Raw genomic sequence first — 27,632 nt, forward strand, 5'->3', positions numbered from 1 at the left:
TAGACGATGTACTTCCAAACATTATAAAATTGGAACCAGAGGAAGTAAATACTGTAAATTTTAAAATTGTTAATTTTGTACGTCTTCCTTGCGCAAGTGAAACCAAATTTACAAGGTAAAGGAAGCCAGACGTATCACCGGGACTGATGTTGCAAATAAATTTCCTGCCTTCAATGTTTCATATCGATTTATTTCAAAATGGATAAACTTTAATATTACAAAAGCGATCTCTTTTCTTATCACTTGATACTGACACAGTGACCTTAAGTGGCAGCCGTCAGCTGACAATCCCATTTAGCTGTTGCGCATGCGTAGTACAGACTTCTCTGATGCGGGATGAAAATCAGGATATTCTGCAGTAGGTCCCCGACCTTCGTGGGGAGAGGGCGCTTTTGTCGCCCCGTCTCGCGGCGTTCGGAAAACGTGTGCGTATTTTTGTGACTCGTGTTGTCTAGCGGCAAGGTGAGTTTTGTAGCTTTTTAGTTAGTGTACCTGATTATTTTAATGGGTATTATTTTTTACATAGTTGTTTTGGTTCATAAATATTAAATAAGAGTTTCTAAGTTGAAAATAAACGAAAGTATTTTGCGAAGGCTTATTTATATTATTCTAGAGCAATTAAATTGGATTAATTTTAAAATACCATTTTGCATTATTATTTGTTAAATTTCTGAAATTACTGATTTAAATAATACTTCTTTTATTGAACTAACTATTGATAACTATTCTTTTATTCTTAGAAATTTGGGATTTTTTAATCTCAACTCTACCAAGAGTACCTTAAAATATTACACCAATATTTTTTAAGACATACTTTATTTTTTACAACGTTCTCTAAACACTAAATTGATAATTTTATTAACAAATATATCACATTCTAACACCTCAAACAATTACCAATTAAAAAACAAAAAGAAAACAATCAAAGGATAAATACTAAACGCCCTGCCATCAATTCTCCGTCAAGCTAACATGTGTCTATCTATCCCCAAGTGGGGTTTGTGTTTGGAGCTGATTGTTGCCGGAAATTGAGCTAAATTTATAACTAAGCAGATCGATATGTGATTAGGAAGCTGTAGTGAATCGGTAATATGTTTAATATTGGTTGACAAATGTCGATTGTCTTGCATAAGAACTCTACAAATTTTAGGCTTTGACTTTAATACTGCTATTATTTTATAACTAAAGAAAAACTAGCTTAGGGTCCGCGGCATCGCCCGCGTATCTAAAAGAAACTCCTTAAGCACTGAGATATTCCACCCCGGGGAGCCTCTGTATATAATGATATAATAATGATGCTCTAAGTCTACTCCCATCTTATCATAAATTGACGTAATAAACGGAGCTACCGTTGTGACATGAAAGTAAGACAAACAAACATTCGAAATTATAATATTATCTATACATATAATAAAATCGTAGGAAAGTCAAAACTGTACATTGAATATTTTTTTAAAAGAATACATAATCCATGATCTATAATCGATACAGAAGCCAAAAACATAGTTTTTAGAATTTTTGTCTGTTTGTCTGTTTGTCGGTTTGTCTGTTTGTCTGTTTGTCTGTATGTTTGTCCAGGCTAATCTCAGAAAGTACTGCACGGATTTACTTCAAATTTTGCATGAATATTACTAACAGGTCGGGTCAGGCTGTTATATACATATTATCATGCTATCACCTGCGGGGGAGGAGCTGTGAACCTTTATTCTTCTTACGTATTCTCTGTACTACGACAGCGTACAATATAAAGACTCATGTTTAAATGTTGTTTTTGAGTAAGCCATGCTATTGTCTACCTTTACACTATAAAAACTACATCATTTAAGTAATTTTGGCAGAGAAACAGTATAATGAATCTTAGTAGTATAAAGACAAATTTAAAACAGCGCCATCTATGAGATTTCATTAAAATTAAATCAATTTACATAATATTAACGCTCCTTGGAAATTCATAATTTAAATATTATGAATTATGATGTTGGTGAGGTTGTTTTTTTTTTAAAGTTAAATAAATAATTCATATCTTCCCAGAGTCCATTTCAGGTGCGCTTATATTTCATGTGAATATACTAAATTTTTATAAGTGAGGGTAGATGTTTATTATTTGATGTCAAACAAGACACCATTACAGTTATATAGGTAATAGACGCAGTATTTGTATTCTCTTTGGGTAATAGTAGATAACAGTGATTGTGTTCATTGGTTACATTTTTAAAAATCTTCGGCTTTTTTTTAATTTTCGCCTTCTTGCGTTCCCACAAAAGGTAAGTTGTAGCTTTTATATAGTTAGACTCATGTTTTTAATTAGTTAAAGTTATGACAAAATAAGAAAATGATGAAATTTTATTTTTATGTATAACTTTTACAAGACTATATTATACGCCCAAAGAAGGTCACTTTAGTTCTTGATAAAACTTTATTTGTTAGTAGCTTTTTAATAAAATTAGGTACTTATCTTTTGATTTTTTTTTATTTACAGATTCAATATTCATAAAAATTGACGATTTGCGTGAGGATGTAGTGGAAATTAGTAACCTTGCGCGTGGTCAATCAATACATATAATAAAATTCTAGAAAAGTGATGTCTGTACAATAAAAATACATATGTAAAAAAAATAGCAGGGGTTATTATTAAATCGATCCCAAACCCAAAACTGTAGTTATAAATTTTTTTGTCTGTTTGTCTGTATGTTTGTGCACGCTAATCTCAGAAACGGCTTATCCGATTTAGATGCGATTTATTATTATTTATTAATATATTGTGGTAATCTTCATTTAACATTTAGTGTTTATTTCATGTTAATCGGTTCGTAAATAAAAAAGTTATGACCATTTAAATATTCTCGGCGAACATTTGCTAAGGCATTCTATTGTACACTATACAGTGTACGATAAAACGTAAGTTATCTGTTATACGCTACAGTTTTTCCTTATAAATGTCCAGGTGATCATATTGAAAGTCCCCAAGGGTGGGGGGGTAAGCTGAGGTAGTAGGGGGGGAAGGGGTCAAATTAGAATTATGCTTACTTCTAGGTAAATTTTATACATAAAATGTCCTTTAAATTATGTCGTATTATATTTTTAACCCCCGACGCAAAAAGATGGGTGATAAGTGTTTGACCGCTATGTGTGTCTGTTTGTGCCACTGTAGCTCGCTAACAGGTAATTCGAATTAGATGCGTGTTAGGCAGCATATTTTCCGACGCTGGTTCTTAGATAAAGTGTATCAAAATCGGTTCATCCATTTATTATACCTAGGTATATAGAGGTAAAAGTGGGAATGTGGGAAAAAATATTAGTTATATTTTTATCCAATTCAGTTTATCCATTTATTAGATTACAGCGGTAAAAGTGGGAATGAACAATAATCGAATGTGATCAAATAATATACTCAAGCGGCATATCAAAATATAAAAGAGCAACGTGTTTTATCGAAATCGGTTCATCCGTTTATTACATTTAGGGGTGACAGTGGTTAGATAAATAAACCAAATGGAGCATCAAACGACAGGATATGACGTGTACATAATACATATAGGTATAATTAGATAATATGGTTTACATCAAAATCGGTTCTGCCATTTACTAGGTGTGGAAAGAGAAGGGTTGAAAGTCTGTGAAAGAAGAGGGGGATATGGGAGCGGGAGGATAGCCACACCCTGGAAATTTTGAACTCTACTCAAAGCCACATAGGCCTGGCTCTTGGCAATTTTTTTTTCCTAAAGATACCACTTCTTTTGCCACTGTGATCCATTACAATTTGTGCACGGTTACGGCCCAACTTAAAAGATGTCAAGGAGCAACAAACTTATAGATATCAATATGATGTAGGAATGTAATATGGAGGTAGAGGTCAAAAACTCACTTGAAAATATCACATGAAAATAAGAAACCGAAGTTAAAAATTTAAAAATTAAAAAGAAAAACCCAACGCAACGAAGGAAAAGGAATAAATAATAATTTTACAAACTTCCCGACGATCTTTAAAATTAAGTACCATTATAAAAAAAATATAATTGTATATGATATGATAATGATGGTATGGCAGCCCCGATGACTTTTTTTTTTTAAAGTGAAACTTTTATTACATCGTCTCAAACTTTTTGGTCTGTGTAGCGCATGTCGCGTGACGGTCGGCTGCCGAGTAGGTATAAAGCAGTGTTCGGAACCGTACGATAATTATTATCGTACAAATACGATAATTTTGTGCCTAAGTTTCACTTTTACCGTGGTTTCATAAAACCACACAACATTTTTATTTTTATAAATATTTAAAATGGTATTTATTTTTAAAGATCTTCGGGAAGTTTGTAAAATTATTTATTCCTTTTTCTATGCACTTTTCTTCGTTGCGTTGGTTTTTTTTTAATTTAATTTTTATTGCACGGTCTAAACGGTTTAGTTACTACAGGCGTGAGACAGGAAAGATCTGAGCGCTGAGACAAACGTCAAAACGCAAAGGAATAGAATCCGCTAAATTGCGACTGGATGAAAATTTTGTTCGTGGTCGTCGTCGTCGTTGGTAGGGTGAACAAATCCTTAGCAAAACATCATACGCTTATGTCAATTAGTATCGATAGCGGATTCTATTCCTTTGCGTTTTGAAGTTTGTCTCGGCGCTCAGTTGCTGCATGATATATTGTCAAAAACATCCATACAAGGAAGGAAGAAAAATAAATTTGCTCCCTTCCCTCCTGGTGCCTAAAAATAATATGACATAATTTAAAATAAATTTTACGTAGAAAATTAACTAGGCATTTATTTTTTATTTTTTAGCTGTTTAGTAATAAATTTTACTAACAGTTCTTTTAATTATTTATGGTAGTACGTGTTTATTCAATAAAAGTTAAGTAGTCACCTACTATGCAGTCACTATTCCACGCGGACGAAGTCGCGGGCACAGCTAGTCCTTACTAATATTATAAATGCGAAAGTAACTCTGTCTGTCTGTCTGTCTGTTACGCTTTCCCGCATCAACCGACCTCTCAACCGATTTTGATGAAATTTGAAGCACGAAACAAAATTTAAAGAACATAGGCTACCTTTTATCAAAACACCACGCGGGCGAAGCCGCGGGCGGAAGCTAGTTAAGAATAAATGAATGGATTTAGATAAGATTGAAGATACTTCAATGTTGTTATTAAAGTTATATTTACATCGGAAACTATGAATGCGGATCGGCTTATCCAATATTTAGATCAAAACTGTTGAATACATTTTGATGAATAAAAATTATCCTTTGGTTCTCCAAAGGTTGTACTTTAATTTTGGGATGAGAATCGTGGATAAAATTTTGAAGATGACATGATGTAGGTCCGCTTGAGTTCGTCGCTGCGGGGATATAAAAATCTACTTATATTATAAATAAAGAATATTTGATTATTTGTTTGTGTTGTAAAAGTTCTAAAACTACTGGACAGAACTTAAAATTGGCTTACCGTAAAAAGCCCTATCTATGATTATAAATGAGCAAATTACAATTTAAACATTTATCGAGGAAAGCTATAGACTATATATAAAAATATATAAAGAAACCGCGGAGCACAGCTAGTATGGATAAATACTTAATAAATACTTTGATAATAATAAAACTAATAAGAATGCAGTATAAAGCTGTTCTTTTACCGCACTTGTGACGCGTTGCAGTTTGAGCTAAAAGTTCTATTTTGAACTTTGTGGTAAGCACTTAGATACTAGGAAGTATTTTTGTAAGTCCTAATCAATTTCAATTACCTTTTACTGTTCTAGAAAAGAACGAGAGATTTTGTAATTGGTTTAATCATTTAAAAAAGAAGGATAACTACACTATTGGACTAAATTAACTTTACTTACATATTCTGAACATAAATACTCACATACATTTGAAACTAAATATAAATTAGAAATTGAAAAGAATATTGTTACAGGACAAAAATAATACGAACTAAGTAATGTAGAGCCAAGATAAAATACAAAAAAAGAAACCTTACAAGTAATTTTTATCTACCCTTAATTCGTTTTACAAAAAATTAAAAGCTTAAAACAATTTGCGAAACTAAATTTAATGTTGTATTTACGGCATCGTAAATCCACTCCAAGAGCACTCTATTTTGTTTCACGTCAACGAAATCAAATATTTGCTCTGATTGGTAACCTTTTTATTTACAAGGACCTTAAATAACTTGTTTTGCTTCTAAAAACATTGAAATTAAATTACGATACATGTAGGTTTTACTTTAAGATTGTAAATTAGATTTTATGTTGTTAACCTTGTATAATAAATTATATTATAATCCATACTAATATTATAAATGCGAAAGAAACTCTGTCTGTCTGTCTGTTACTCAATCACGCCTAAACTACTGAACCAATTTTCATGAAATTTGGTATGGAGATATTTTGATACCCGAGAAAGGACATAGGCTACTTTTTAACCCGGGAAAATGACGCAATCCCGGAAATCCCATGGGAACGGGTATGCGGGTGTTTCTTTGACTGCGCGGGCGAAGCCGCGGGCAGAAATCTAGTTATTATATAAAATATGTAATTTCAAACATTTCAAAGTTTCAATTCTTTGACGTTACTTGGTGACATCACGTCGTGTTTATAATTGGTTTTCATTCTTTATCAATACATGTTTTTGTAATTTGCTTCATTCGTAAAAACAAAACCCACAGACCATTAAAAAAAATCAATTGAACGCAACGAGTTGTATTGCAACAGGAAATACGGGCGAAACACTAAACGACCGGAACATTCAAATAATTTAAGCATTTAAACGTTTAATGCGGGACCAATCCGATTACAATGTTTGAGGAGTGATTGTCCGCGAAGCACGCCTTGGGGTGGCGTTATCGAGTAATCTGTGCAACTTTGTTGGACCTTTTTGGGATGTCTTGTGCGTGAGGGCCCTTAACGGTACCGTTAGTGGAGACATATGAAATCACGTTTGTTTTTCGAATGGTTGTTTTCGGCTATCTTATGTTTTGTATTTTAGCCGTTTATATTTCAGGATGGAGCGTAAAAATAATACTTAAATTGATTTCTGTGAAAAATTTTCAACAAGATAATCCAGTTCTACGTCAATCAAAATGTCATTAATATGTTTTTAATAATTAAATTGTACTCAAGTAACAAATTACACAGCACTAAAACTGCTTTTGCAAAGGGAATAAAGTACTATTTAATCAGAAAAAATGTAATCGAGATAGCATTTATTTTTGTCCCGTATGACACAAGCTTATAGATTTTCATCATTACAATACTATCTCTATCCATTTTCAAAGCGATTTCTTCAAAATAATATTTAATGGTCGTATAAAAAGGTTGGATAATGAAAAGACGACTTTTACGTAAATATCATCAAACGTCTTTGTGAATCTTGACCTTTGTAGGTCAATGAGGGCGAGTGAACTGGGGTGATCCGATTAGCGTATGTTACCGGCGGGATTACTTGCTGGACATTTACTTGAAGGTCTCTCGTATTTATCGAGTTATGTTATTTTACAAACAAATAACGGTAAAAGGAAATTAAGCTCTGTATAACAACATTTAGGTACAATTTGTAATGAACTTTATCCTTATGTAGAAAGTTTTATACTAAAACATCTCAAATCTCACGTATATCTCTAAAATTATTGTACAGAATGTAATAGTAACGGAGAGGACGGAACATAAAATGAGACCAAGTACTAATTATATCTATATACAGGGTGTCCCAAAAAGTAGTGATGAACGGAAGCTGGGAGGTAGAGGACCTAAAGGGCTATCCGAATCACCCCCATGTATGTTATGCGATTTTTCGTATTTTCGGAGTTATGACGTTTTTTTCAATTTTTCACCTATCGCCGAGTACGGTGATATTTTCACTCATGGTGACGTCAATTATTGCGGAAGGTGCTTGATTTTTTTTGTGTGCTAAGCTGAAAGATAGGCCAATTCAGTATGGTAACATTTACTATCGTTAGATCTTTGAATGGAATAAAAAAAAGAATTAAAATGCCAAGAAAGATAAAATTACCCAGTATGTTCTCCACTTCAAGGGCCCGTAAAAAAATAAAATCACATAAAAAAAGTTTTCCATTTGGCTTTTAAAAACTTGCTCTATCTATCAGGTAGCTACCCTGAAAATTTCATTTTATTATTCAGAAGGCTTCAATCGAAAAATTGAAATCTAAATGAGGTAAGTGCAAAAATTGAATTAACATGATGATTAATAAAAACAAATTAAAACCAATAACAAGGTGTTTAATTACAAGAAATTTTTAAAATGACCCCGCTATTGCTCAGTGCAAGTGCGACATCACCGTAAAAAGTTGTCTTTTAAATGTCTGAATGCCCTTTTATCATTTTTAATGGTTTCTTCTGCTACTATGAATTTCCAGGTTATTTCGTTCAAATTGTGGCAGTCTCTCGTCTTTGTAGTATCCCCACGGAAAAAAATCAATAGGGTTTATGTCCGGGGACCGTCGAGGCCAGGCTAAAGGGCAAAGATACCCTGAAAGATGGATTGGTCGTTGCAGCCTGCGCATGCGCTGGTGACGCCTGCCTTAAAGCCTGGCCTGCACGGTCCCTCGACCTAAACCCCATTGATTTGTTTCAATGAGGATACTAAAAAGACCTCGGCTACTTGAGAGAATGCTACAATTTGGACGAAATAACCCGGAAATTCATAGTAGCAGAAGAAACCATTAAAAATGATAAAAGGGCATTCAGACATTTAAAAGACAACTTTTTACGGTGATGTCGCACTTGCATTGAGCAACAGCGGGGTTATTTTAAAAATTTCTGGTAATTAAACACCTATTTATGGGTTTTAATTTGGTTTTAATGATCATCATGTTAATAAAATTTTTGCACTTACCACATTTAGATTTCAATTTTTCGATTGAAGCCTTCTGAATAATAAAATGAAATTTTTAGGGTAGCTACCTGATAGATAGAGCGAGTTTTTAAAAGCCAAATGGAAAACTTTTTTTATGTGATTTTATTTTTTTATGGGCCCTTGAAGTTGTGAACATACTGGGTAATTTTATCTTTCTTGGCATTTAATTCTTTTTTAATTCCATTCGAAGATCTAACGATAGTAAATGTTACCATACTGAATTGGCCTATCTTTCAGCTTACCACACAAAAAAAATCAAGCATCTAGCGCAATAAGTCACGTCACCATAAATAAAAATCTCATCGTACTCAGCGATAGATGAAAAATTGAAAAAAATGTCATAACTCCGAAAATACGAAAAATCGCATAACATACATGGGGGTGATTCGGATAGCTCTCTAGGTCCTCTACCTCCCAGCTTCCGTTCATCACTACTTTTTGGGACACCCTGTATAAAAGACAGCTATAATAATTTGTAGCAATATTATTAAATCAATTAATATCGTAACAATTTAATTAAAATACGAAAATTTCATAACAGATTTAAGTATTCTGCAGTAACAGCATTTGAGAGCTCATTAAGAAGAGACCTAGGTATACACGAAAGATAAGTAAAATACCATTTATAAATTTAAATAAGAGAAAGCAATCAAAAAATTATCACGATAAATTTACGCTTTCTGTTGTAAAATATAAAATAACCAGTAAATAAATATAAAGATACTCCAATAAATTAAAGAGGGCGTCGTAAAGCAGACATTTCATATAAACACACATTTCAGTAAGTGGCAGTAGCGTAATTTGTTTCGTGAACAGTCCACGCGTTTAATTTGCGCATGAGTTATTTTGTTTGTGTTTCATTAAAACGTTTACAGTGACACACGCTTCTGTAGGCGCTTTTATTATGTAACAGGGAAATCGCGGAAACGGGCATAAATAAAATTTATTGTTAATTTTTTATATGGCTATTAATTCATCCGGAATTATGCTGTTTGCTTCCTTTTAACTGTATTTTTAACGTCTCTTTTTTGTTAATACACCATACGCCATAATTATTATGACTTCTATTACTTGATATGAATTATAAATTACCCAACACTAAAATAATTCTCAATATTATTTCAATTAATTACAACATTATTTAAATAAAATACCTAAACTTATTAGCAGTGTAGAAATATCTCGTATTTCGGAGGGTTTGTTGTGTTTATACATTAATATCTATTATATTAATAGAAATATTATAAATAATTGCTTGTTCTTAATTATATTCGGTATATGGTAAACCTTCAGTAATGGAGAAGATATTTGGGAGTCTTGAGAAGTGATAAAGTACTTATACCTGGAAACAGCAAGTGAAGCCGCGGGTTATTATTATAAAAGATGACTTCCATAGACACCCTGCACTTAAATTCTTGCATAAAAAACCTATAATATAATTATAAGAGCATTGCATTAACATAACTCTCGTAAATATTTCAATGGTCCTCAAACCTGAAATACGCCATAATAAAATAATTATGAAATGCGAATATAAAACGGAATTTCGTTATAAAAAACGTTTTTTTGAAATAATGCGTTTTGCGCTTGTGATAAAAATATTATGATTATGAAAGCAAATGAAGTGTAGAGTGAAATTTAGTGAAAATGCATTAAAATTAATAAAGGCGTTTATTAATATATGGATAAATATGGAGTTAAATATTGTACAATGGATTTTTATTTTAACGCTGTTGTGATTTGCGATTAAATTGAATGAAATGTATTGAATTTTAGGTACTTAATGAGTTGTTCATTTGAATTTGTTTCTTGAAACATATTTCATGGTCAATGTGACAGAAAATATTATAAAGTAATATAATTAATCCTTTATTTGAAGTATCAAATTCTGTTAATTGAAAGAAAATTAACACAGATAGAAGTTTTTTCTAATAAAAGCTCAATACATATTTTAAATTCATATATTTATTTTTCATATATTTTTTATTTCAAAATATATCCGGCAAATAAATCTACCTTGTAAGAGTATCCAATTAAACAACCGCAGCTAAATCAATTCATTCGTTTGGATGTTACAGATATACATACACATATCTAACTTGTTTTGTTACAGCAAATATTTTTGTCATTGTTTTAAAATACTACTATTTGAATCAACAAACACAAGGAAAGCTTAACATGAGCACTCGAGAGACCATATTTTATTCATAGAGACCCTACGAGTAATAGGATTCCATGATCAAAGATTTAGGAACCCCGTTTCAGAGAAATATTTCAAACTAGATTTCCGCCCGCGACTTCGCTCGCATTTGCAAAGGAAAACCCGCATAGTTCCCGTTCCCGTGGGATTTCCGGGATAAAAACTATCCTATGTGTTAATCCAAGTTACCCTCTATATGTGTGCTAAACATTGTAATCGGTTCAGTAGTTTTTACGTGAAAGAGTAACAAACATCCATACATCCATACATCCTTACAAACTTTCGCCTTTATAATATATATTAGAAATATTAGATGTTTAGAAAGTTTGGTGTTTTTATTTATTTGTAATCTTTATTGCATACAAAACATAAGACGTGTTTTTCTACCGTTGGGACTATATACACAAACAATAATAATACAAAATGTTGGTGATGATGTTAAAGAAACTGGATTACCAATAAATTATTATTAAAAATAAGTTTTTGTTTAAATACTCGAAGTGTAAAACTTTAAATTCATAATTTTCATATCTTATGAAGATAATATAATGCAGATATTACGATCTATATATATTACGATCGAATGATATTATTGACATAATTTTTGTGATGTCCATTGTCCAGTAAACAAAAGCAGCAAATGCAAAATGTACGCTATGGGTATAGTGCAAAAAGTAAAAGTCCAATTAACCCAATAAATAAGCGGGAAAGATAATATTTATCAATTAGAGTCCTAAACAGACTCATTTCTCTTAATTACAAGTGTATAAACAAATTTTCGTTCAAGTTTGGCATTAACATTATAACAAGCCTGTGTACATTCCTCTTAATTATTTATATAAACATTGTTTTACTCTTAGCGTATTGTGTTCTTGTTAAAATGCTCATGTATTTCTTTATAATTAGTGTATTATACGCAAATTAAGAATTTATCTACTTGAAGATATTATACCCTTATATGATTGAGCGTTGAAAGTATAAACAAATCTATACTAATATTATAAAGCTGAAGAGTTTGTATGAACGCGCTAATCTCAGGAACTATGGTCCGATTTGAAAAATTATTTCAGTGTTAGATACCCCATTTTTCGAGGAAGGCTATAGGCTATATAATATCATCACACTAAGACTAACAGGAGCGGAGCAATGCGGGTATAACTGCGAGGCAAAGCTAGTCGTGTATATTATGGTTTCTTTTATTGCTAAATTAGAAACTTTAACAGTTTAAAATATGTGAAAATGTAAAGCGGTTTCGTGTGGATTACCTTATACTATTTATAAAGGTAGTGCTATTTATATTGGTTACTAGAGGTGGAAGTTAATTACAGCGTCAGACTTCTTTATGTAACAAAATGCTAAGCTACCTGCCCCGGAGAAAACACCCGCGGCTTACACATGCGTTATTAAGCAAATATACACATTATAGTATGTTTTTGAGTCAATTAACGCTAGTAAATATATTTTTGGGTTTATATTTTATAATAATATATTATCTTAATATATATATTATAAAGGCGAAAGTTTGTAAGTATGGATGTATGGATGTTTGTTACTCTTTCACGTAAAAACTACTGAATGGATTTGAATGAAACTTTACCACAATATAGCTTATACATCAGAATAACACATAGGATAGGTTTTATCCCGGAAATCCCACGGGAACGGGAACTATGCGGGTTTTCCTTTGAAAACGCGGGCGAAGCCGCGGGCGGAAATCTAGTATCGCTATAAAAATGTTATTGAAGATGTGTTAGTAACTACGAATTTAGGCTGATTGAGTTTTATTTCTCCGAATAAGTATAGATGTAAATGGCTTATAATAGAAAATTTGCCGACCATTTTATTAATATTATGCACAACAAGATGGCCGCCGAATTTTCCAAACTACAGAACTCTCAAGCAACAAGTCAAGTCCTAACCTTAATAGCCTGTAAACAGAAACATGAATATCATCTCAGAACCAATTACCCGCTAACTTGGTAGTGCGATTCGGTTTGTTGTTCACTTCAACTGTGCTTTGTTATTGACAAGGGGAAATGGATTTGATGCTCTTTCATTTATATGTGCTAAGGTTGTGTGTGTGTGTGTGGAGTGCAAGCGTTTGTGTTGGTTATGTGCGTGCGTAAGTGCATACGTGAGTGTGAATGATTGTAATTAAATTAAACTTTTTTACATATTCCTATTAATAGAGACGTAACCTATTTGAATTAAATATTTATTGAAATTGTAGTTATAAAGCTAACAAATATAAGAAACAAACACCTAACTAGTTACTAAAATTAAAACATTGGAACCAATTGAAAAAAATTCAAAGCACGTGATATTTTTTCTTAGATAGAGAGAGCCCTGTAAAATTCTAACACTTAAAAATATGAAATCCGGTTTTATCATATAATGCATTCAAAACACAATCTATTCAACCTAGCATTGTACCAGATAATTAAATCACGTCCAAACCCATTGTAGAATCTATACATTCTAAGTTTGACCAAGTACTTCCAGCTAAAGTTTAGTACATCACTTAGTTTAAGTTTTGCCTAGTTTCCGAACGCTCTCATATATCGTTCTTTACCAAAAACGTGACTTATTCCATACAATATTTCAATACAGGGAACCGCACAGCAACATAATTAAATTCTTCAAGCAAACACGGGATTGCAAGACATATTTCTGTGAGGGAATGCGGGCGGTAATAAACGTGGAGCCATGAATTTGCTGACGTCACAGTTTGTTTGCTACGTAATTGTGCTTATAATGGATTTTTGGTACTTTTTTTCGACGGGTTGATACAGTGGATGAAACATGAGCGTTTAAATGAGAGCTTCTTGGTTAAATTTCAGTAAGATATAAAAAAGGGCGTAACTGTCGAGCACACGTCTCAGATGTGAAACTTCTTTGGTAAGATTCAAAGATCAACCGTCGCCCACTCCATGACGTGATGGTATTGCCATAACGCGACCTTAAAATTTTACTCTCAACGCGCCTAAAAGTTTCACTTTGCCACAGATACACTAGCTCTAGCATAGAGGCTGATTCCCTGATTAAAACTAAACTCGATAAATAAAGCGAATGTGAAATGCCTACCTATTACTATAATTAATTGATACCTTTAATTTCTTTACACATTTATAATACCTATGTTTTCGATAGAATATATTTCTCTTTATTACCTGCTTCTAAATTTACATTATAAAAAGGAAAAATCGATTATTTTTTGTTTATTTTTGTTCATCACAATGTTAAGCTTTTACGCAGTTACACAGGTTCTATTTATTGTTTTTATCTCGGATCCGGGCGAAGCGACAAACGGCTAGTCATTAATAAAAGGAAGCAGCTAATGCTCAAAACATGTTTGAAAATCAATTACTATGAGCTGAAATGTTACCTACCAGTAAAACTTGAAAAACAAAAAACCATTTCTTTTTTTGACCTTATAAACAGCTGCGTTTGATTTTTCTAATGTAATCTTACATTACAATTTGCCTATATAAAAAAAAACTTACAAAGCAATCATTAAGTATAGTATTAATTTAATTATCTTCAAAACAACATAAGTACCTATATTAAGTCCCACAAAATAAGTACCGATTATTCAAATGGTACGTTTTCCCTCAAAATAAAAGCGTACACACTACACATGTCATAATATAAATGTCATACGGTTTATAGCAACCCAGGCACTGGTTTATGGCCGTTTAACATCAAGTATAAGGGAAATCCCCGTTCATGGTTTATTCCTTTGATAAAACTTCCAAGTTCGCTTGTTTAATGAGTTACGCTGAAATATTTACGTCTTTACGTATTTTATAAAGTTCGGGATTGTTTTTGTGCTGGCCTTGTTGTGAATATAATCGTATGATAAGTGATGTTACATGAAATAGAGAAGTTAGTGTAATAGAAGATTGTAATAAAAACGTACCGTCAAATGTGGCTACTTGACCTTTACTTGGCAACTTGACCACACCTTCCGTTTAACAACAAAATATCAAATTTTGTAGAATTGAAAGCAAATTGACCTAACGTATCGATGTTGGTAGGTTTTTAAAATATTAATTGGCAACATATTTTAATTTTAAAGCGGTAACGCTGTTGGTTCTCGCAATATAACGTATCGAAGTGTGACTGTGACTAAGGATCTTTTGCCGGTGTCAGTATTATTATGTTTGTAGAGCTTAAACTGCACATCTCAGGTGAGTACAGTTTTGATATGTTGTGTAATAAACCCTAGAGATTGATTTTACAGTGGGAACTATCCAACTTTAGGCTCATCTGTCGAAATATTTGCTTGGGCATTGATGCCTCAGGTTAGGTCAAGTTGCCATTGACCGCTGCGTGGCAACTTGACCTACGCCTAGGGTTGACACAAAAAATAACGTGACTGCATTTTTTCCTTTTTTTATCTGTTTCGAGTTTTGCATAGTAAAATCAATAAATTTGCTGCAAATTTCGGACAATCCAGATACTTATACTCTCTTTGATGACAACGATTTAGCATATTTCTAATGAAAAATAAATGTTTCCTTACCTATTAATAAATACCTATAAGTATTAAGTAATATACATATACATATGTATTAAACTTAGTTTAATAAATAAATAGTTCATTAAAATTTGTGTCTTGTTTGTGACAACCCTATCCGACATGTAATGCTTTGTATGAAATCATTACAAATCCCGTGGCAACTTGACCAGGTAGCCAGAGCCTAACAGTTTATTGTAAAGCTTCGGGCTGCAATATTTAAAAAGTCGAAGAATTAAAAAGTAATTGCAATTTAGCCTAAAACAAGAATGTTAAGCATCTACCTATGAAAACTGATGTGCAAGGTCAAGATACCACATCAGTGTCAACTTGACCCGTATTACGTTTATTTGTAAATAATGTCAGATTCAATATATTTTAAAGAAATACCTAGTAAAAGTGAATGATGAAATCATTCATGACATGAACAAATCATAAAATGTTAATAAAAGTTTAATATAAATAAGTTAGCTAAGAAAAAGTAAAAAAATGTGGTCAAGTAGCCACATTTGACCGGTATGTATCGTGTTAAGCTGAAGGAATATTTTAAAATACATACTGTTATTAACAACTTGGCCAATTTTTCAATCCTTTTTCACATCTTAAAAGTACAGTTTAGATACCTTGATTAAGTTAATTAAGTTAAGAGAAGAGAGAGAAGTTCCATGCTCTATGCAGTTATGTACCTACCTATACACTTCACATCTACATAATATTTTAATGATAATTTTTTCTTCGCGTTCATTATTTGTTAAATGAATTTATTTTTTACCTAAGACCTTCTACAACAATGTATCAAGAAGCCGTCCAATCTATCTAGTACCTACACTTTCATTTAAAATAGTAATTTTCAAAATAAATTTCCCATAATATTGGATCATAAAGTGACAAAGGCTTTGTCCACATATCGCTTTATATTATGAATGCCTCAGACAGTAGCACTTGATAAGTTATAATAGTGAAGGACGCTGCGCCCTCGGCTTTGTTACCTTCCCTTCTATATTGTGAGGTAAAGGTATATTTTGAAGCTTTCTCTGGCTTTACGTACCTATTGTATATTTAGAAATTTAATTTTAGAGTGTTTATCATCATCATCATCATCATCAGTCCATACACGTTCCCACTGCTGGGACACGGGCCTCCTATGAGGAGTAGAGCGTTTAATTTATTATGACAGCTTAGTTTGCTCGTGGTAAATAATTGAAAAAATCTTTTTCCATATTCGTTTTATAATAATTATTTATTAAATAGCGGTCCGGCCCGGCTTCTCCCGTGGTACATATTTACGTTTTCTCTACATAAGAACCATCCTCGTACTTCAAGGAATATAATAAAAAAAATTATTGAAATCGGTTCAGCCGTTCACACGTGGTGCCGTGTTTATATACATAGATGATAGAAGCAATTATATCTACTAGTAGAGAAGTAGTAGCTTTATATTTAAGTAGATAAAACATACATTTCTCTGTAGAAACAACAGTGCTTACTGCTTACATTTCAAAGCTTCTTTAATTCAAATCTAGATTTTAATCAACGTAGGATTTAAATTTACATATAAACTCAGAGAAGTACGATGTAATTTTGTTCAAGTAAGGATAAACATGTTTCTGTCGTACAATGTCCTTTAAAATTGCATATTTTTTAACATTTAAATTAACTTTTATTTCAAACTGTACAAAGTCATTTATTTTAAAAGAAAGTCAAGTTATTTTTAAATTTCATTGGTTTTTTCACCATTTCTCTTATCTGTAAAACAAGAACAAACCACTTCATAGATGCTAAAAATAAATACATTGATATAATTTAATGATGATCCATTTCGTTTCGTAATTATTATGTCATTATTAAATAAGTGAAACTAGTGAACTGAAAAGTTTTATTTTGCATTGATATAAAAACGATCCTATATAATATCTATCTATAGTTTAAATATGCAGTGTGTCGTCTTGTACGTGTTTTAAATGGTAGAGCAAGCAAAGGAGCATGTAGGCCAGCTAATGTTAAGTGGTCAACATCGCCCATAACTAATAAGTATTTTAAGGCATATACGCTCTTTTCTAGATTATTCTATGTCGTATCCTCCTTGCATAGTTTTATTTCTACGCATAATATACATATGCATAAATTGATTTCCTATTACAATACAGATTTGTGAATATATCTTTCCTCCTGACATATTATGTAAGGAAAGGATCCTAATATTATAAATAAACGAAGGTAATGAGTTTGAAAAGCGAAACCCGATCGAAGTAAGGGTATGCCGCTAGTACAATAAACTCAATCAAATATACTAATGAGTTATTCGAGCTGATATTAATTATAAGGTATTCCGCCAAGCTGTCAACGTGGCTTATTGTTACTCGTGATATAAGGGGTCTTACCCGGATTAATATTATGTTTATTAATAACATTTATCTGCTTATAGAGAGATATATGTATCGCATCATGTTTATAGATTGAGAGATGCGGAAGTATTTGTAGAATGTATTTGTGTTGAAAAGGGCTGATACTACGGTAGGTACTTTAAAAACCAGTAATGCAATTGTAAAAGATAAAACGACGACGCTGATCGCTTACCGGTCTCGCGTCTGCTCTGTTGTCTCTTATCTCATAAAATACTGTTTGACATATCTTTAAAAATAAAAACAATAGTTTTAAAACACGATTTATTAAACAAATTAAACAAAATAATTTAAATTTGTTTAATACGTAGATCACATGAGTTAAGTCTTTAATTTATTAAGACAAAAGTTACCCAGACGTTATCAACATCGTTACCATAATATTGTGTGCTTGAAAATTAGAAAGTCAATGAATAAATTGCGTTATAAATCCACCATTATTTTCTTACACTGGCTCTCAAACTATCCAAATTGCAAGTACAATGAAGCTGAGCCCATCCATACCCGCCCAATAAGCGGAAGGCGCACTCAGTAACCCGAAACATAGCATCAATCATGGCGGCTCCACACCAGCCTACATCCATCAACTATGTATGGACATTTGTTTGGAGCCGGCCGATTGGCGTGTGGTGTGAGGCGGCCTTTATGTTTATTAACTCGGCTGAGTATTGTGTGTATTGTAGGTTATTTTGTGGATTTCAAGAATAACACCGAAGTGTTGTAGAGTCCGACTTTTAAGTTTTTTATCTTAATTTATTATCTAATTGTATAGTTACATTTTATTATAACGATGTATGTGTGTGTCATTCATTGGAATATGTACAGAAATACACAGGATAACTTTCCCTTTAGCACTTTAGGTGTTAGGAAAATAGCCAAAGATAAACTTTACAGTTACATGAAAGTATTTGCATTACTTGCGATCAATATTATTATTGGCCATCTTCGAATATTCACCTTTTTGTAGAATAATAATAGTTTCACATAACAAAAATATTTTCATAAACACAATTTTCTCACTTCTCGATGGCTATAATATGTTTCCTCAAAAAATGTCTATTCCACATTTTCCTTGAAGTAATCGGAGAGAACAAAACTTTATCAGCATATTTTTTCCGTTGTACTGAATATTTCAGAGAATTTCTGCCCAAAATATTTGCAGTTATTTGTTTGATTAAATAAAGTGTTGTTTTTCTTTTTCTTAATGCCAGTAAGTTGTCTTCATGTTGTACATGTATTCCACCATAAAGTATAAACGCAAGAGAGAGATAAAGATGGTTTTATTTTTAAGTATGGCTGCTTATATATGTTTTGTAAGTGAAGATTAAAATTATATAGATACTAGCGGTCCACCCCGGCTTCACCCGTGGTACTTACATATGAAAAATAGATGTTGGCCGATTCTCAGACTTACCCGACAGGCACAGAAAATTTCATGAGAATCGGTCCAGCCGTTTCGGAGGAGTATGGCAACGAAAATTGTGACACGAGAATTTTATATATTAGACTAGCGACCCGCCCCGGCTTCGCACGGGTGCAATGCTGATACTAAATACACTACAGAAAAACTGTGAACGTTGTATATAAAAACATAGCGGCCGGCCGGCCGGTACCGCCGCAAACGCTACGTCCCGCAATTTTTAAATCTGTAATATCTTCGAAAATATTCACTTAAATCACACGGTGTAAAGTGCCATATAGATCTATATTAAATGAACAATGTATTCAAGGTATTTAATTGGTTAAGGATCAATGCTGTATTGGTGAAAATCGCTTCGAAAATTAGCTATTATTTGTCGTAAAAAGTAAATGACAAAAAAATGTTATTGTGGGTTATCCATAAGAGATAGACATATACCATCGCGGACTTTTCTGTAGACCTTTTCAATGTGTATAATACTTAGTACATTATTTTGATAAAACTCGTAGGGTTCAGCCTGCGTTTGCAATATAAGCGGAAACAATGTAATTTTTTACGACATCACATTAGAAACCTCAAAAATAACAGTACTTCTCCACTATTTAATGGATGTTATTATACATATAAACCTTCCTCTTGAATCACTCTATCTATTAAAAAAAACCGTATCAAAATCCGTTGCGTAGTTTCAAAGATTGAAGCGTACAAAGGGACATAGGGACATAGGGACATAGGGACAGGGAAAGCGACTTTGTTTTATACTATGTAGTGATGATGAATGCAATAAGATACGGGCTGTTCTTATAAAATGGATCAGATATTTCACCGATTTTATAAGACTTTTCTTTATGTGTTATTAAAGTAGAAATAAGAATACGATTGCAGGAAACTCGATCTAAATTTAATTAGGGTAAAAAGGATAAATTAATTATTAATAGAATTGAAGGTTATTATTCTCGGAACTATCGAGAAAGTATTTCTTATATATCATTTCGTAAGATATAATCTTCCACCCACATTGTATATTAATCCCATCGTACTAATATGCAAAGGTTTATGAGGATGTATGTTTGTCACACTTTTACGTAAAAACCATTGAACGGATTTTGATTATACTTGGCAGTGATGTAGCGAATGTATCAGAAATACTTTTCACTGGTTGACCTCGCACAGGTTTTCCTAGTGGGTTAAGCAGTGATTTACATATTATATGAAAGTTTGTAAAAATTGGTGAAAAATAAATAAATTTTTTAATTTGAACTTATGATGAAATACTTGGTCTTACCCCGGTTTTCCGCGGATGTAACCGCAGACAAACTTGTACACCGCAGGCTAATCTATACTTATAATATTATAAAGCTGAAGAGTTTGTTTTTTGTTTGTTTGAACGTGCTAATAGCAGGAACTACTGGTCCGATTTGAAAAATTTTTTCGGTGTTAGATAGCCCATTTATCGAGGAAGATGGTGAAACTGCGGAGCACAGCTAGTTTCATATAAAACCAACCTTCTAATAAATTCTTCCTACAATTTTCCCATGGGAAAATGATAAAATCCATTCCAGTTTCATACGATAACCAAATATCTGAGCAAGGGCATTCATACGTCATCATTTGGGCGATGTTCACACGCCATTTGTTGGGAAACTTTGCGAGTTCCCGATGTTTAGTGGCTTGTCACATATTATACGCTTCGTGGATTAGTGCTGTAGTGTTATAGTGTTGTAGTTACATGGATACGTCAATAAATGTGTTATGTTCTTGTTTGTGAAATATTGGAATGCTTATGAAATTTTAGACGAAGAATAATTGTGCCACGTGGAGTAGAACTATATGATTCAGATCTGTCCAAGCATTAGGAATTGGTTGTGTAATATAAATCTCATGCAACATAAATCTTGAAGTTATTACAACCTTTTTAAAAGTAAAAATCTACCGTATAGAAGCATCAAGTAAAAATTATTATCAGAATTTGTAATTTCCAAACAGTTGGTATACTGAGTTATTTTTAAATCCCTCAGTGGCAATTGCTGAACGTCATTAGTATGTATAGTAATACACTTTTTGAAATACTTATCAAATTTTGTTATTTAATAGGTATATTTATGCAATTTGACCAGGGCGAAGATTTGAAAGAAAGCTATGTAAAAATAACTGTCTTTAATAGAAGAGAAATCACGTGCTGCAGCTAGTTATATAATCTAATAGAATCTTATATTTGCCCCTGGGATCAATAACTCACTATCAGAGGAAGAGGGTATTAAGGCTGCGTCTGTGTAGCGTTGTGAGCGATAAGCGGAGCGGGCGCGGAAGCGATAGTTAAAATTATCAAAGTAAAAGAGTAAACTTATGCTTTGTTAGGAGACAATTCGTTACTTATGTTATCGGCTATAGAGTTGTCTATTTCTTTAATTGTTGCAATAATTTTCTTATTCTTCAAATTGTATACATTAAATAAAAATTAATACAACGCTTTCATTATTTTATTTCATGATAGAGCTTTTTAATATAAAAATAATAGTATTTTTTCTAGTTGTTTACTACTCGACCCTATTAAATTTGCCATAACGTGACGAACAACACACTTCTTTACCTTTGTATTTGATAAGTATTTTAATACACATATTAATTTATCTCGCTATCGCTATCTCTCATATAACCACGTTGTTATGCACACACCTTTACTGTGAAGACGATGAAAAATGTTTCCTGGTAATGATGTAAGACGACCTTTCTTGGAATTATGTTTGGAACGTACGGTTTCAAAATTATATTTAAATGAAGAGCCTTCTAATACATAAAATATTTATTTTAGTTAGCCACGTGTTCTGGATAATATCTCGAAATCCAATCTTTATTTCACAAAGAAGCTTTTAAGTGAATTGATAAAGAGATTTAATACTAGATGATAAAAGAATATATCTATACTAATATTATAAAGAGGAAAGGTTTGCATGTATGTATGTATGTAGGTATGGTTTTGCACGCATAAACTACTGGACCGATTTTGATGAAATTTGGCACAGATCATCTTTAGACCCTGAGAAAGAACATAGGCTACCTTTTATTGCGAAATATGTACCACGGGCGAAGCCGGGGCGGACCGCTAGTAATAAAAATAAGGTTACAATAAAATCGATGAAGTATCACATAGTCGTCATCTATATAATATAATACCTACTAAATACCTACTTATGTAAAATTTAACGTTTCTGTATGTCCTTTGTTTTGTTAGACATACATAGAATCGTAAACTATGCATTTGATCTTATGATAATCTTCAGAAAAGTGTTGTGCATGAACTCACAAAGGTTTCTGAATTAATAGAGCGAGGAGGTAAGGTCAATCTTCGAGAGTTTACAGCTGCACAGCTATTATAAAATATAATATGCTTCTTAAATTCATATAAATGGAGTCAAACTAGACATAAGCTTTATTCTTACATGTTTCTCAAATAACAAGATGAGGTAGAAAAATGATCAAGTTGAATATTTTATGAAATAAGTTCGCTCTACGTTTTCTTTTCTTCAGCAATCGGCAAAAGTAGAAGCCAATATTTTGTGATCTTTAACCTTCACATTACCTTTAAACAATTTGAAATTGTCATACTAACATAACTTTGTGTCTATGTTTATTAATATTAGAACTAAAAAATACATAGTTATAAAATAACAACTGATATAGATCTTATGGTCAATCACAAAATGTAAAATTAATATCTTCCCACCAAAAACATTGAATCAAAGACATCACCAAATAAAAACAGGCCTCAAACGTAACGTAATGTTTTATTAAAGATACGTTAAGAGGGTGCTCCCACAGGAGAGAGTTATTAAGAGTAAGGTTGCTCATAAATACAGCTTAGAAAATTAAAGGTTGTCCGTGCCTTTGAGAAGCAATATTAGAATAATATGCCCATTATTCCGGCTTCGTGGAAATTTTTCAGTAGCGGTGTACTCGCGCGGCATAGTAATCGAACTTTATGAGTATTATATGATAAATAATAGACCTTTTTATATCCTTTCTTAGAATTACGTAGGCAGTAGAGGGTCTTTCATGACAATGTTACGCAAAATATTAATTTATATTCAACAAAACAATATATGAATATCAACTAATATTCAACATTCTTAACAAGGAGGTCGAGGTTGGTTCGATTCAGCGTTGAATACCTTCTAGTGCTTTAAATCAATACTTTTAATGTAAGAAAATCACAAATATAGTTGTAGATAATTGCTAAAACACACCCTAGAACTAAACAATCTTCCAACATTAAAATCTTACAAAAAATTTATTTACTACTATTTTTCAATAAACAGGAATACAGAAGCATGCACGATTAAAACAAAAAGGTTTAAAGACATTTATTCCCATTAAGACAATAAGTCACTTACATGAGAAACTTAATTTTAAACATAGGTATGTATAAAAAATAACATTCGTTAGTTAAATATTTAGAGTAGGTTATTTACATTAGTTAAGTTAGGTTAGGTACCTACTCATTCATTGCATTCAAAGTTTGAGCGTGTGGTCTTCCAGGATGTGTTTCGCTAATTGTTTTTTGAATACAATGAATGAGTTTACACTTTTCAATTTGCTTGGCAATCCGTTATAGAAAACAATGAAAATTTATTAAAAATCTGAATTTATATAATAGAGCAGGCTCCAAGGAGATGTTCGTTTGCAAAAATAGCGGATCTAAATCTGACTTCTGATATATATTGTATAGATCCCAGACATCCTATAGACAGATGTTGCCAACCAGTTTTGTGGTCCCCCTCCCCCCACCCCGGTAATTAAATATGGCATACAAAGAAAAAAATAAAAATTTCCAAAACATGCCTTGTGGGGTATCAAATGAAAGAGCTTATTGAGTAGATCACGAATATATAGCATACTATAACATTTCTTACACTTTCTCTAAGATTTTTTAGAAAATTTACGAAAATGCTCCATTTTTGAGTTAACTTTAAACCACTATAGATTGAAAACTCATGAATATATTTTTTAAATTATTATTTTAAATAATTAACAATAGTCCGTCGTTTACGATTCAATAGTTCAATAGTTAGTATGTGGTGGATTTGATGACCCCACAAAATGTTTTAAATTGCAAGGCGCAACTTTCACTGAAGTTACCGATTTGAAATCTAATCACACAGAGGCTGATTCAAGAATGTTCTGCCATATTTTTCATTCTGTCAAACACAACGACAGTGCAGAGATAATTATTCTAAGCCCTGACACCGATATTTTTGTATTAGGCCTTTATTTCTGGCATAAACTTGAAAATATACTCGCCATCTTTGAATGCTCCCCCCACTCCCCCATGCAACTATTTCACTGTACGAACTATTGAATCGTAAACAATGGACTATTGTTAATTATTTAAAATAATAATTTAAAAAATATATTCATGAGTTTTCAATCTATAGTGGTTTAAAGTTAACTCAAAAATGGAGCATTCTCGTAAATTTTCTAAAAAATCTTAGAGATAGTGTAAGAAATGTTATAGTATGCTATATATTCGTGATCTACTCAATAAGCTCTTTCATTTGATACCCCACACGGCATGTTTTGGAAATTTTTATTTTTTTCTTTGTATGCCATATTTAATTACCGTGGTTGGGAGAGGGGGACCACAAAACTGGTTGGCAACATCTGTCTATAGGATGTCTGGGATCTATACAATATATATCAGAAGTCAGATTTAGGTCCGCTATTTTTGCAAACGAAACTCCACTGAGAGTCCGGTCTATAAGTTATAATGTCTCTTATATACGTATGTATTTTAACACCCCATTAGCGATTTAACAAGTCATTGAGTATCGAAATATTGAATACTATATTATTTTCACACAAAATTTAAAACTTTCGATACGATCTTTCCGCAAGTCATAAAATTAATTAAATCTTCAATCAATCATCAAGTTTCCTCTTTCACTTGCAAAGCCTCAATAAAAGTATGCACTTCAAAAGTACGTCTTGATTAAAAGATTTTAATAGCAATTAATTATTCATTGAGCATAAAGCTTCTAATGGACTTCATAGTGAAATAAAATTTACATACTAAGCGGCTTTCGCTGTTTTCTACTTCTAAATTTTCAGTCTTCAAATAAATTATTATTTTATTAAATAACATAGCATTTTACTCACCAGCTGTTTAAGTTATGTTTGGGCTACGTGTGATATTTATTTTGACGTGTTTTGTTAATCTTTGTGTGATAATATGTTTAAAGAGATGTTAAGGAGAATACAATAATATATAGATGAATGTAATACTGTTTGATGTCTTCATGCAAAATGAATTTAATGTTTTTGTAGATAATTTAAACTCCTCAAATGTAGGTACTTTTTATAAAATTTGAAGCAAATTCCAGTCTCAAATAGAAACAAACTCAGAACTAATATTAATGTAAGTCTATGTTCCAGTGAAAGAAAAACATATCCAAGATAAAAATATAAGAGTATATATTGAGAAAGAGAGAGACATGATCGTATTGGTAAATATTGACTCTAAAGCTTTATACCTTTAGAATACCATATCCTCTGAAAGTTTCTTAATAATTAGAGAATAAATTTTATTTCCGTCGAATTAATATCCCAAATTGGGTAAACGTGGGCTGAATAAGCCGTATTCGAAGCCGATGTAGATGTCGCAGGCAAATTGTATAATCTCGCCGTTTACAAATGGTCGGCATTTTGTAATATGCTGAGGATTTACTTTTTCCAAAATTCTACAAAAAGACGGTCGCGAGCCGACGGAGCCCCACTTCGTGAGGCTCCTATTTCTGTGTAGTTTTAAAAACACGAACCTAACCTAACCCACCCCCTTATCCAAACGAAAAATTTCTGATTACGAATTCTCGACATATTACAAAATGCCGAGCTTTTGTAAACGGCGAAATAATACAATTTGCCTGCGACATCGATACGATATCTCAATTGCGTCATTTAGAACATTCGAGAACACTGTTAGTGCCAGACGCTGCTAATAGCTGTATTAAGTGCTAATAGTTGTACCTTTAACGTAAGTAATTGTATTTATTGGTGCTATTCCGTGCCTTCAAATTTTATTGAGTCTATTTAGTGGCCTATTTCGTAAGATGTTTTCATTGTTGATTCGATCGTGTTGTTTCGATTGGAATTGTTTCTTTAGTTTATATTTTGTATTTATTAATGAATGCTTTAAAAACAAACAATGGCAAGATGTTTTGGATTAAAATTCAAATACAAATGAAATTATTTAGGACCGAGAAGTTTCGAGAAACTACACTCGGGTGCAAAACAATCGCAGACCCCATCATTGAGGTTGAACTTAAAATGTAGAGGTGTGCGATTTTTTTGCACTCGAGTGTATGTAGTATGTGCTCTATCTGTAAAGTAGGTACTTTCTGATTCAGATTTCGTTCACTAACGATTTGCAAATCATGAACATGCGATAAACATGTTGTTATTTTCATACGACAAAATACTTGACTATTGTATTTCAAAGTCCTTCGCATCGGGCGAAAAATAACTTGTTTTCGCTTCAAAATTGCACGCTTTTTATTGTTATTTCGTTACAAATATTCGAACATTAGCTCCACCGGAGGGCATGAGTTTCTTTTCAGCAATTTCGTTGTTAATTATCCTCCACTGAAACAAAATTGGAATGCTTCAAAAGTACACTAATAAACAAGGAATTTGTATTATCTTTTAAGACTCGCAATCTCTGTGTGATAGACATAGTCTCGAATGTTCGGAGCAATTATATTTATTGATTAAAGCCAAGATCAGATCTCAAAGGAAGTCGTAATAAATCTTCGGATTATATTGTCCGTTCCGAAAACTTGTTGCTTAATACCGTTTGGACGTTGATTTAATTGTGGATTAATTGGTTTTTACTTTCTCAAACAATTAAACACAGGTATTTTATAGACAATACTTGCGTGGATTTGAGCGTTGCCTTTTGTTATACAAACTATTACCTATTATAAAAACTGTGTGTTGTTAGTTTCATTTGGAAAAAAATATTTATTTTTTATTTGTAGGAATAAATTGAGTTTTTTCTCAAAAAACCATATCAAAATCCGTTGCGTAGTTTTATGTTTTAAGCATACAAAGAGACGGATAGACAACTACAGAGACTGCTTCACGTGCTGGCCACGGACAATTCGCTATAGCGAAAATTCGCGCGGCGCGACTGGCGGCGCGTCTTGCGAATGAATCAAATGTATGGAAATGTACTG

The 27,632-nt window shown here is 32.3% G+C and overlaps 1 protein-coding gene across 1 annotated transcript in view; it reads left to right on the forward strand.

Moving 5' to 3' along the window:
• The first annotated feature begins 377 nt into the window (after positions 1–377).
• LOC149482557 (protein O-mannosyl-transferase TMTC1-like) overlaps positions 378–27,632 on the forward strand; it is a 137,331-nt gene continuing 110,076 nt past the window's right edge. Inside the window, exon 1 of the mRNA XM_089704327.1 lies at positions 378–462. The gene's annotated coding sequence lies outside the window, so the exon portion shown is untranslated. The remainder of the gene's footprint in view (positions 463–27,632) is intronic.

Source organism: Colias philodice, chromosome 15, assembly GCF_061535455.1.
Source record: "Colias philodice isolate Cphi_HAF_F1 chromosome 15, ilColPhil1 Martin Lab GWU primary, whole genome shotgun sequence".
NCBI lineage: Eukaryota > Metazoa > Arthropoda > Insecta > Lepidoptera > Pieridae > Colias > Colias philodice.